At 44.2% G+C, this 11,644-nt stretch overlaps 1 protein-coding gene across 3 annotated transcripts in view; it reads right to left on the reverse strand.

Moving 5' to 3' along the window:
* Positions 1 to 8,008, reverse strand: part of PDS5B (PDS5 cohesin associated factor B) — a 106,625-nt gene extending 98,617 nt beyond the window's left edge. For 2 of the 3 annotated variants that reach the window (XM_054164556.1, XM_054164554.1), the window contains exon 1: positions 7,866 to 8,008. The gene's annotated coding sequence lies outside the window, so the exon portion shown is untranslated. The remainder of the gene's footprint in view (positions 1 to 7,865) is intronic. The other variant, XM_054164555.1, reaches the window with a different exon arrangement.
* Positions 8,009 to 11,644: the final 3,636 nt, after the last annotated feature.

An 11,644-nucleotide genomic window follows, 5' to 3' on the forward strand; every position in this document is an offset into this window, starting at 1 on the left:
TTCTATGACATACTCACTGCACAGCAATCACCAACATTTACAAGTGCATTAGTATGCAGGTTACGCTTTCCCCTCAGGTTCAGACACACTTCATTTTGCTAGACTGGATCACTTCCTCACAGCATCAAGAAGGACAAAAATCTACTGGAGAGAGAAGCCTAAAACACACCAGCACTAACAAAAACAAATTAAAATTCAAAACAACAAAAAGCCCTACACACCTCCCTACTGGTCTATGTCTATACACAGAAACAGCTAGGAACATGCTACACCTATAGGAGATAACACTAAAAACTCACGTAATTAATCTTTACTCATTGTTTAAAGGACAAGACTCGCAACTGAAAAAGACAAGCTTTAAAGTAGTAATAAATAGATACAGCTGCTTGCACTGTGACTGCAAGGATACAATCAAGATATAACAATTCAGAGTTTCCAGCTATTATTTAAGATACAAGAATGGTTCATGTGCACATTATAGGTTTCTGTCACCTGATTCCCCTGAAGTTAAAAGTTAGCATAACCAGCCTAGATATTAACAAACATAGCTTCTAAATCCTGTTGACAAATGAATCCATCAGTAATCCACCTGTCCACTACTTCTTCAGCAGAAAAATGTGTATTGTCCACACCACAGCCACACTCTCAGCTCAAGAGTTTAATTAAGTCTTTGAGACAAAAGGCTCAGCTTAGCATAGAAACAGCTAAGATACAGGCACACTGAACATCTAGCACTCCACTGCAAGAACCAAGAAGATGTATAAGGCAAAAGGAAAACTTCAGGGGTTACAGGAAATGCACACAACTGAGAACCAAAGTTAGTGGGAGATGGGAAACAATGTCCCCAAAAAACACTTAGAAACAAACCAACCAACCCAGCCAGCCACACCTCCACACACTACAGTTTAGGAACCTCAAGACTGGAAATCTACAAGTGTTGAATGAGGTGAAAAAGGAAGTGAGATTTATTTGGACAATGGAGGACTGGAACCAGAAGCCTGAAAAGAAACAAGAGAAGTCACTGGAGAGAGACCAGAGCACGAAGATCAGCAGAACTCAGGCCTTTTAAGGGCCTGCAATACAACATGCTATCATCATATGCTATACTGGCATTCTACCAATAACAGGTATTTGCAAGAATTCACTGAAAAGCTCTTGTACCTCATCCCATTTAATGCTAGTTAAAAGAGAAAAACTTACTGCTACTAATAGCATTCCATTGATTTAATTAGTAGTAGCTCATGACTCTCAGGAGCCTATCCACACAGTGAATCTGTTCAGTAAGTTTCTTTAAAAGGAATTGCAAAAGTATAAAATTAGTTGCAAAATTGGTTATTAAAGAGTTGGGAAACATCAGAATTAAGATTTCCTACACAGTATTGAAGAGAATACATACAAAGGAGCTGTGCACGGTCCTGCACCTAGGTCAGTACAGTCCTCAGTATCAATACAGGCTGGAGGATGAGGAGATTGAGGGCAGCCCTGCATGAAAGGACTTGGGGGTACTGGTGGACAAGAAGCTGGACATAAGCCAACAATGTGCACTTGCAGCTGAGGCAGCCAATCACAACCTGGACTGCATCAAAAGAACAGTGGCCAGCAGTTCAAAAGAGGTGGATTCTGCCACTTTACTCTGCTTTGGTAAGAGCTTACCTGGAGTACTGTGTCAGCTCTAGCTCTGGCCCCTCCTCCCCCCAACACAAGAACACAAGCACATGGACCTGATGGAGTGAGCTCAGAGGAGGGCCACAAAGATGATGAGAAGGCTGAAGCACCTCTCCTATGAGGACAGGCTAAGAGAGTTGGGGCTGTTAAGACTGGAAAAGAGAAGGCTCCAGGAAGACCTTACAGCTGCATGTCAGTATTTGAAGGGGACCTACAGCAAGGCTGCAGAAGAACTGTTTAAAAGGGCTTGTAATGATAGAAAGATGGGCAATAGTTTTAAACGAGAGCAGGGTAGATTTAGACATGTATGAAGAGGAAGTTCTTTACAATGAGAGTGGTGAAATACTGGAACTGGCTGCCCAGAGATGTAGGTAAGGCCCCATCCCGGGGGACATTCAAGAGCAAAATTAATGGGGCTCTGAACAACCTGATCTAGTTGGAGATGACCCTGCTCACTGCAGGGAGCTGGACAAGATGACTGTCAAGGGTCCCTCCCAGCCCAATGCATTCTGTGATTTACCTGATCATTTGCTACCATTTCCACACCACAGGACTTTTTTCTCAAAGCAAAGCTTTCCTCCTTTTGTGTCCCTTACTATATCCTATTTAAACCATGCTCTGAAGAGACTTAATTTCCTAGTAGGCTTCTGTACAGAACTTACTATTGTAACATGTTAGCATGTTATATAAATTAACTTGTTTTCACAGCACTTGCACAAAATTATCCATACAAATGGATATTCTTCACATACTAGTAGATGAATAACTTGAATTACAGACTGAAATTTAAGAATGATACACCCATTTTGCCTGCAGCTATAGAAGCTTTGGAAGCACACTATGCTATCTAGCACTATGTCTGAAACTAGAGCTACTGTTGAGCCATGCAGGGAAAAAGGGGGGAAAAAAATAAAAATCAGTGTATAGAGCCTGTCTCTCAAGAAATCAAAACACTACTTATAAGCTCTTGTGGAAAGCTTGGTTTAAACAGATTTATCTGGGATCACAAGGAACTGACAGAAAGAAAGAATTCCAGTATTCCAAAGTGACACTCAATCATTCAAATCACTAGATATTCTTTCCTTTCCCACAGTTCTCTGTCAATCCATTTCATATTTCCCAGCTTTTGGGAAAATACGTGTAATTCCTAAACACAGCAAGCTGATAAAAACTATTTTTTTATATACATATATCACAAGTAGACTATCATAACATACACTTATAAGGAGAGAAATTAATTAAAACTTCCATAGTTTAGAAAACAAATTGCAATTTCAATATTCTTTTAAAGGCATTTTTGCATGTAACATGGAAAATAAAGAGGGCAGTGATCCATTATGAAATAAAAAGTTACTCTGAACGTGTTGATACATAAGACTGCATGAACGCCATGATGCAGAGCTTACTCCAGGCAACATTTGTAACTTGGTCAATATCTATAAAATTTTTCAAGTTCTGAAATTGCAGATATACCCATCAAAAGTGAGCACACAATACTTATTTCTGAAACTGTGCATGTATTAAAAACTGTTAATTCCCTCCACTGCAGAAATGCTTCTATGAACTACGGATTGCATAATCTAAACCGGGCAATCGGGAGGCACGTGCATCTCCTACTTGGTCTTTCTCTGAAAAACTCCCTCACAAATCTTCTGAAAAGTTTATCATTTGGTTTATTCATTCTTTATTTAATTTCCAAAAGCCTGGACAGCTGCCTGATTCCAACTAGTTCATACTCTCAGAGGAAAAAACACAACAATGTAAACGTCATTACACACAACAACTTTCCAGAAGTGATGTCATAAAAAGCTACAGCCTCTTCCATACACTTTGTTTCCAAATACAGGAATCAACTTCACGCAGTGCTTCATACTGAACTGCCAAACAACAAAATAATTACTAGAGATGCTGTCACACTCGACAGTAAACCACCTAGCACATCTCTACATTTTCCCCAGGTAAACTCTTACAAATTTTTGGTTAGTAGATGCAGAAATAGATAAGTAAATAGATATAAGAAGTTTCCATAAAGTATCTTCTGCTCACCTCTCATGACAACTTTTTTTGTTAACAACAGTAACCTAACAAACAGTGTACATTTCCCAGAAATCTGATTGTCTTCTTTGAAACTGTACATCCTAGTACAAAATAGCACCAAGAGAAGTTGAACAGTCAAACTCAAGGTGGCTCAAAGATTACATACAGAACATTGTGATGGAGATTTTTCTTTAAAGACTTCCTTGTGAGCAGTATGTTCTCCTTGTTAAAATAGATATATAAAAATTGAAGTAGTTGTTGGTTTGTGGTTTTTTTTCCCCCTCCTTTCTAAGACTTTCAGAATCCTGACTCTTGATATTGAACTGAGCTACAATGTGGATATGAGGACGTATCGGGGAGAACCAGGAGCTGCTTTGAAAAGTTGCGGACAACCAACTGGCAGACTTAGGCGAAAGGTGGAAAACCTCACTCAACAGTTACTTTAAGTGGTTAACAACTATATTTCAACTGAATCCAGTTCTTTAAACAAGAGCTACAAAAGGTAGTTGTAGACTATTCAGTGGAAGCAATTAAGGCAGTAACACTTTTGACTGATAACTTTTTGTCTTTTGTCCATTAAAAAAAAGTGTGCAGAGAAGCATCTCATTTTAGCAGCAGAAGCATCCACGAGGATTTCTAATTAAGTCAGAGAAAAAGTACACACACTATTGACTGGAGTCGACCTTTAAAGAACAGGGTCTAAATTGGAAAACCCCAGATGGGGTCTCGCTCCCCAGTTACGGTACCACCATACAAATGGTGACAGACACAAGATGATTAGTACAAACATGCCCATCTGTTCCCAATAAAGTATGGTGCTTTTCAGAATGATTATTTCTTGATGCACATTAATACTGAAGTTATTTTGAGCTGAAATAAGATATGACAATCTTGCACCATAACACAAGCAGAATGATACAGACTCTTTCTAATGCTTGCGATGGGATGTGGAAGAGTAAAATTCCACAGATGGGGACAAAGTAATGCAGATCTTAATGCTCAGATTCTACTTCTAGGACCTCTTCACACTCTATAAAAGGTTGAAAAGCAGTATATACAGAGACAGACAGCAATAACCTTTTAAAAGAATAGCAGAGGAGCTAACATTTCGATTCTTAAAAACTAAGTATTAAGTTGTATTTAATGGAATTGTTTCAAGTTAGATGTGTTACAGTAATTACTGAATTTAACAGTATTCTTATTGTGAAATAAACACTAACTTACTAAACTAACAAAGTTGGGGTTTTTTATTCATACACTGCACTTCTGATATATTTTACTTAAGCATCACAACTAACCAGAAAAAGAAAAAAATAAAAAAACCCACTTAAAATCAAGCTTTCTATGAGACTACATTCAACTGAGGATGTCACCAATGGAAGAGCAATAGGTATGTCATTTACATATATGCATAGTATTTGATGTTTGACCTCCAAGGACAAGGCTATGTTGTTTTAAGCATATATTTTGCAGGTCTTTAAAAGCCTGCACACTATTCCTTCCAGGATCAGTCAACACTGTTCAAAGAGGATCTAGAAATTTGGTAAATGAACACACTTCACCACCAAGGATCACACACTAACACACCCTTCAAAACTGACTGAAAGTCTGCAATATTCTCTCAAAGATCATTCCAGGTTGCAGTATTAATACTCTGTATTAAGAGTAAAAACACCATTATTTTAGAAACATGTTAAAAGGAGTACAATACACTACCTTACTACTTGTCAGTACCACACACCAGAATTACTGTTTGCTTGTAGTAGAGGAAGGGGTGCATGGGAGACTATGTCAAGAAAGGTGGTGGTACGTATTTGAGCCAAGTAATAATAGGGGAAAGGAATATGAGAATGAAACTAGTAGGGGAAAATGAGTTGTAGTACCATATTTTCCTCCATTTCAGCTTCACATTTTCTCATCCATTACTCCCATGAAAACTCTACTTGTGCAACAAGTAGCCTTCATCACCTCTGCAAGACTTTTCCAAACTCAAAGAAAAATACATTTACTCCAAAACCTTTAAATTAAAATCCCTTAAAGACTCCTATACATACATCTCCTTACTTTTCTGCAACAAAAAATCTAAACTGTGTCACTGAAGAAAGAGAGGGGTGTGGGGGGGGAGCATTAACCAGAGAGCTTGTTAGAGAGCAAGGTATCTGAAAAGATCCATCTCTTGACCTACAGAAATAACAGCCTCAAGACAAAAATGGATGATGCCCATACTTCGTTACTATGCTCTTCCAAATGCTAGCAGTGACTGTACAACTTCACTGACTTGCTCAATTGAAGCCTGTAAGTATACTTGCTAGATACAATCTAAACCCAGTATCTATCTGGTACACAAACTAAGGAAACAGAAAGCCTATTAGCTGTTCCATCAAAAACTGAACTACAGTTTATCCAGCTTATATACTGACTAGGAACAGGAATGCAAGAGACACATAAGCAAATACTATTGCATAAAAACTGCATTTAAAAATATATATATACACACACACACACACAAGCACCCCCAGCTCACAGTACTAAGGCACAGCCTTGCTTCACAGACACAAGGTGTCATGCAAGTACTAAACTACTTTCTCCAGTAGTGCACGCTTTCAAACACCAGTGATGAGCACGATATACACGCCTCCGTTATCTTACCTGCCTGTCACACTGTTTTCTTTTAGGGTGGTCTGAGCTGAGTCTCAGCTGTTTCACATGGTTTTGGGGTATTACTTCACACATCTACACATGGTATTTAGAGCAAATCTATAATACATACACCAAGTAAATTTTCCACTAACTGAAAACAAAACAATTCCACTAGTTTGGAAGGGGGAAAATCTTAAGGATTGCACGTCATCTTATCTCCTTCCCAAAATGTGATTTGACACCTATTTCCAATTACAAAGCTACTCATTTTTTCAACACTCCTCCCATTGCATCTCCGGCAAAAAGAAATCAGTTATAGCCAAAGCATCTACTCAGCAATCACAAAACAAAGACCAACACGAGAATGCTTGTGCACTTCTGTTAAATGGGAAAGCAGAACATCTAACAAAATAATCACAGCTCTCCGCAAGCAACCATGTAAGAAGCAAGCATAAAAGTCAGAATAAGGCTTGCACGACAAAATCCAGCTCTGTAGAAGCTAGTCCGCTGCAGTTTAATTTTCCAGGATTGTTCACCGGCATTAATTGTTGATTTGTTTTGAAGAACAGATAGTGATTTATTTGTAGCAAGATGAAGTTACAGACCCGGATTCCTGACCAGAACCTCTCAACGTAAACAATACATAACCTATACATTAACCATTCTCCATCTGGCGATTCAGATGTAAAATTCATAGTTTTTAACCTACCGGGCGGCGGCAACCACCACCACCCCCCTTCCTTCCCGAGCGCTTTCTAACCGAGCTTGATGCAAAGTGGGAGGGAAAATGAAAAGGGGGGGAGGGGGGGGGCGGTAAACGAAGAAGAAAAAAAAAACAAAAAACAAAAAAACACGCCAGCATGAAAGAAACGGGCTCGCACAAGTAGCGACCCACCAAACCGAGGTCCTCGGCGGTCGCCACCTCCTTCCAGCTGAGGATCGCTACTAAGCGCTGAGAAGAGAGCCCGAACCGGGCGAGGAGGGGAGGGTCCCCTAGCCAAGCCCGGGCAGGCCGGTTGCAAGGGGCAGGGAGGGGACACCCGAGGGAACCGCGATCACTCCCCACAACGGGCCGGCAGCCTCCCTCCCTCCCCCCCTCCCCGTCCTCCGCGAGGAGCCACCGGCGCGGAGCGCGCGACACCGCCCGCGGGGCCACCTGGGGGGAGGGGGTGCACCCCGGGCCCCCGCGCCCAGCGAGGGGCAGCGCGCACCCCAGCCAAGGTCACCCTCTCGCGGGGCCCCGCCGCGCCCGCGGGGGGGGGGGGAGGGGAGGGGGGGCGGCAAATTTAATTTGTGACGCCGGCCACGGGAAAGGGGGGAGGGGTGCAGCCACCGAGGGGGCGAGGGGGATGGGAAGGGGGGGCTCCGCCGGGGGGCGCGAGAGGTTCTCTTTCCCCGCTCCCCCTCCTCCTCGAGAGCTGGACGCTGGGCTGGTTCGAGCGGGCACCCCCCCGCAATAAAGAAGGGAAAATGGAGCGGGGACGGGGTGGGGGTAACCGCGACCAAGGTACCGAGCTCCTTACCCCGCTGCAGCCTCCTCTCCTCGCTGGTCCCAGGCGGGTCCGCTCCGCGCTGCCGCTGCTCCGGGCTCGGAGAGGAGCTGCCGCCGTAGCCGCAGCCAATCGCCTCTAACCCCCTCCCCTTCCGCAGCTCGCCCCGGTCCCCCTGTCGGCTTCAAAATGGCGCCAACTTGTCTCCGGCTGCTCCAATGGAACCGCCGGTGGAAGAGAGCGGGACCAGAGCGGGACAGCAGCGCCCCCTGCCGGCCCTCGCTGCCGCCACAGCGCGGGCACCGGCCGAAGCTGCTAGCCGCAGGGCTCGCCGCCAGCGCTCGCTGCAAGCGCTCGCTGCAACGGCAGGCGGCCCCCCGCGCCCCAGCCGTCCCGCGACCCCTGCCCTGTGCGCCGCCGCGGCGGGAGCCGCCGGGCACCTCTGGCAGACGATGAAGTGGGTGGGAGTTGTTCAAAGTCGCGACCCCTCCTCACGCGTGCTCGCCCCGTGGGGCCCAGCCCAGTCCTTGCTTCTCAGCCGGGAGAAACCTGCAACTGAGCCTGCCTCCGTCGAAGACCACCAGTAGCGTCACGGCACCAAACGAATCTTTGCCAAAAGTGAGGAACTGGTTGTAGGAACGCAGCCGCGCGATGTCCAGGCTGGCAAAACACCTCGCTTCAGCAGCCCTGCCTGCCCGAACGGCAGCACCTGAGAGAAATCAAGAGACCATGCGGGGCAAAGGAGCAAACGGCGTGGATCGAGAGAGGACCGCGTAGTCACTTGACAGGTGAACCACGGTGGATGTTCTGCTCATGTCTGCTATGTACGTCACTGAAATACACATTTCCCCCAAACACCACAAATTACTACAATATTGTTGTAAACCAATAAGGAATAAAGTTGCTTAACTGTGGAGAAAGAGAGGGAAAAGTAACAGAAACTGTTCATTAAACAGTTACAAGTTTCAGGGACACCTTACAGGAAAAAGCAAACAAAAAAGTGATGTAATTTGTTAATGCTGCAGATAAAATACCACATATATGAATGACACAACATGGACAACATGGAAGCATTTCAAGTAATATGACTTTTAAAAGAACATAAATTGTACTAAGCAGATCTGAAATAAACTCAGGGCTTTGTAAAAGACTTAAACAGTATGTCAGCCAAGACATTATAACTAGTACTTTAAATCTTTTAAGTTCCCTCCCACTTGCTGAACTTGCTAACACCTTGTAAACAGCCTTCTTTCAAGTTTTAAACGAAGTTAAATAGCCTTACCTTCTACAGGCTACATTAGTCCTACCAGGCTAAATTGCTAGAGCTATTACATAAAAACCGCTTTTCAAACTCCAAAACTCCTCTTGGGTGAATTAGGGTTTTCCGTTCTTCCTGAAAACAAAAGTACCTCTGCAGAGGCAGAAAAGAGAGGAATACTTTGTCTGACAAGTTTATATTGCTTATTACTGGGAAGGATACTGCACTTACAGTCAAGGATGTAATTTTTTTTTTCTTTTTTAATGCAGGCTGGACAATTTCCTCTCAATCCCCTCGCTGCCATCTATCCGAGTTTACCAATAAATAAAATCTGGGGTTAAGGAATGCATCTTTTTCCTACGGAGCACTTGGACGTGTGTGCAGGGTGGGATAATTACAAATCAGCAGAAAAGTGAGTATGTATTCACAAAACTGTTGAAATTGCAAAACCAAGTGTGTAACTGAACATAACGAGAGTGCTCGCATACTTTGCATGCAAATATTTCTCTCCGTTTTACTAATGGAGCAGATTACAGCAGCACGTACCGCCTTCAGCGCCTGTCCGGACGCCCGCTGCGGTGAACGCTTCCAGAAGCAGAACAAGGTGCTGTGTAACGGAAGCCTCCCCCAAGTTACGCTCTGCCCTTCATTTTGCGCCTGCACTGAGACTCATTAAAATTTCAGAAACCGGTATTTTTGAGGTAATTCTTAACTTCTCCCGTTCCCATCCTCTCTCAGTTTCACCACGGGGGCTACACCACGGGGACGACACGGAGACCCGCAGCCCGGTGCTCTCTACAGCCGCCGTGGTACGTGGCGGGTGCTCAGCTGCCGGAGCTCCGCCGCAGTAGCGTGCGCGGCCCTCAGGAGGGAGCCCGTCCAACACCGCTGCTCCCGCCGGCCGGGCCCGCTCGCGAACTTTCACCCCGCCGGCCCCGGCCGTTATTCCGCGGCCGGTTCACGCCGAGGGAGGCAGGTAAGAAGCGGCCCGCGGGGCCGGCTCCCGCCCAGCAGCGGCTGGTGGCGGCTGTTGGGTGGCCGCGTCGCGAGGAGGAGGCGCTGCCAGGCTGAGTGCTTCAGGCGGCAGGAGGCAGCGTGGAGCTGCCGTTCCTGAACGCCAGCGAGGTCTATAACCGGCGAGCCGCGTTAAAATTCCCTCCTTACACACTTGTTTGGTGGCCCAGATAGACGTATTGATTGGGAGTTACCTCCGAAAAATAATCTGCAAAGTGTTTACAAACGATAACTCTGCCTACAGGAGGGAGTAACAAATACCAAGTCCCCTTCGATGCAGTCCTGAGACAATCCGTGAAGCCTGAACACATGCTGGCCATGTTCCCGAGGGAAAGGCCGCGCCCTCCCCCACAAGCAATGTCTCATCTCACAGGGCACTGATGACTGCAAAGCAGACTCAGATTTAGTAGATTTGCCACCTCCAGAAAGTGCAGGTAAAAGTAAGGATAAATGTATGTTACATATGTAACATGTTTGCACAAAATAAGTATTTGGTTTATGACATACAGAGAAAGTGCCTCAAAACTTCAAAGACCAGATCTTTCACATGGAATGCATGTTCATATCGGCATTCAGGCAACAATGATTAACATCCCAGTCAAAGAACATCCTACACAGCAGTATTCTTCCCCCAGTTTTCTGTTTGTAAAAACATTGTGTGAAAATACTGGCGTACGGTGACAAGGGCAAGTTTGTACCTTACCGATACACAGAATCTTGTCAACAATGAAAATATCCTTCTGAGTCAAACTGACAGTCCATCCAGCACTGTCTGATAACCAGCAGTGGCACCACCATCAACGACATAGTCCTCACTGAGACCCATACCTTGCATTTTGATGGTCCCTTCACTTTCCCCAAATGCAGGGAACTTAAATGTGTAATTCGAGCTTTAGTTTTCCTCTGTATTAAAAAAAAAAATGAGATAATACTTTCTGTTATTTATCATACACTACCAGCACCTACAGTTGCTGTAATAAGGATACTATGTCTGGTTTGTATACATCTGTCTCTTCCTTTTAGAACCCATTTATGAATCTGGTGTCCACCAGCTTGTGTAATCCCTTTTTGAACCTGCTGACACTGCATTTTCTTGCCTACTTAGGCAACAGTTTATAGAAGCCCACCTCCCATTATGTAAAGAACCCTATTTCCAAATTCACCTTAAACAGGGCCTTCTTGATTTGCTACATTTGATCCTATGCCTCTCAGTCTTCTCACAATCAGAACCCAAACACTTTCAGTTCCTACTTTGTCAGACTGCTGATCTCTTCCCTTTGATCATTTTAGTTATCTTTCTCAATACTTTTGTTACTTCCTTGGAGACCAGAACTCCACTCTGTGCCACTAAGATTTCCCACAGAGCAGCAAACTTTTTTTGTCTCAGGCTCAGTACTCTTCCTGACAATGCCTTGTATCTCTGCTGTTTAGTGGGGGTTTTTTTTGGTTGAGGCTTCATTTTGAGCCAAAGATTTCAGAGAGCTGACAACAGTGACTTCAAGATTTCATTAATTTAAACTTCCAGGACTGACAGGTAATT

This window comes from Dryobates pubescens, chromosome 10 (assembly GCF_014839835.1).
Source record: "Dryobates pubescens isolate bDryPub1 chromosome 10, bDryPub1.pri, whole genome shotgun sequence".
Classification (NCBI taxonomy): domain Eukaryota; kingdom Metazoa; phylum Chordata; class Aves; order Piciformes; family Picidae; genus Dryobates; species Dryobates pubescens.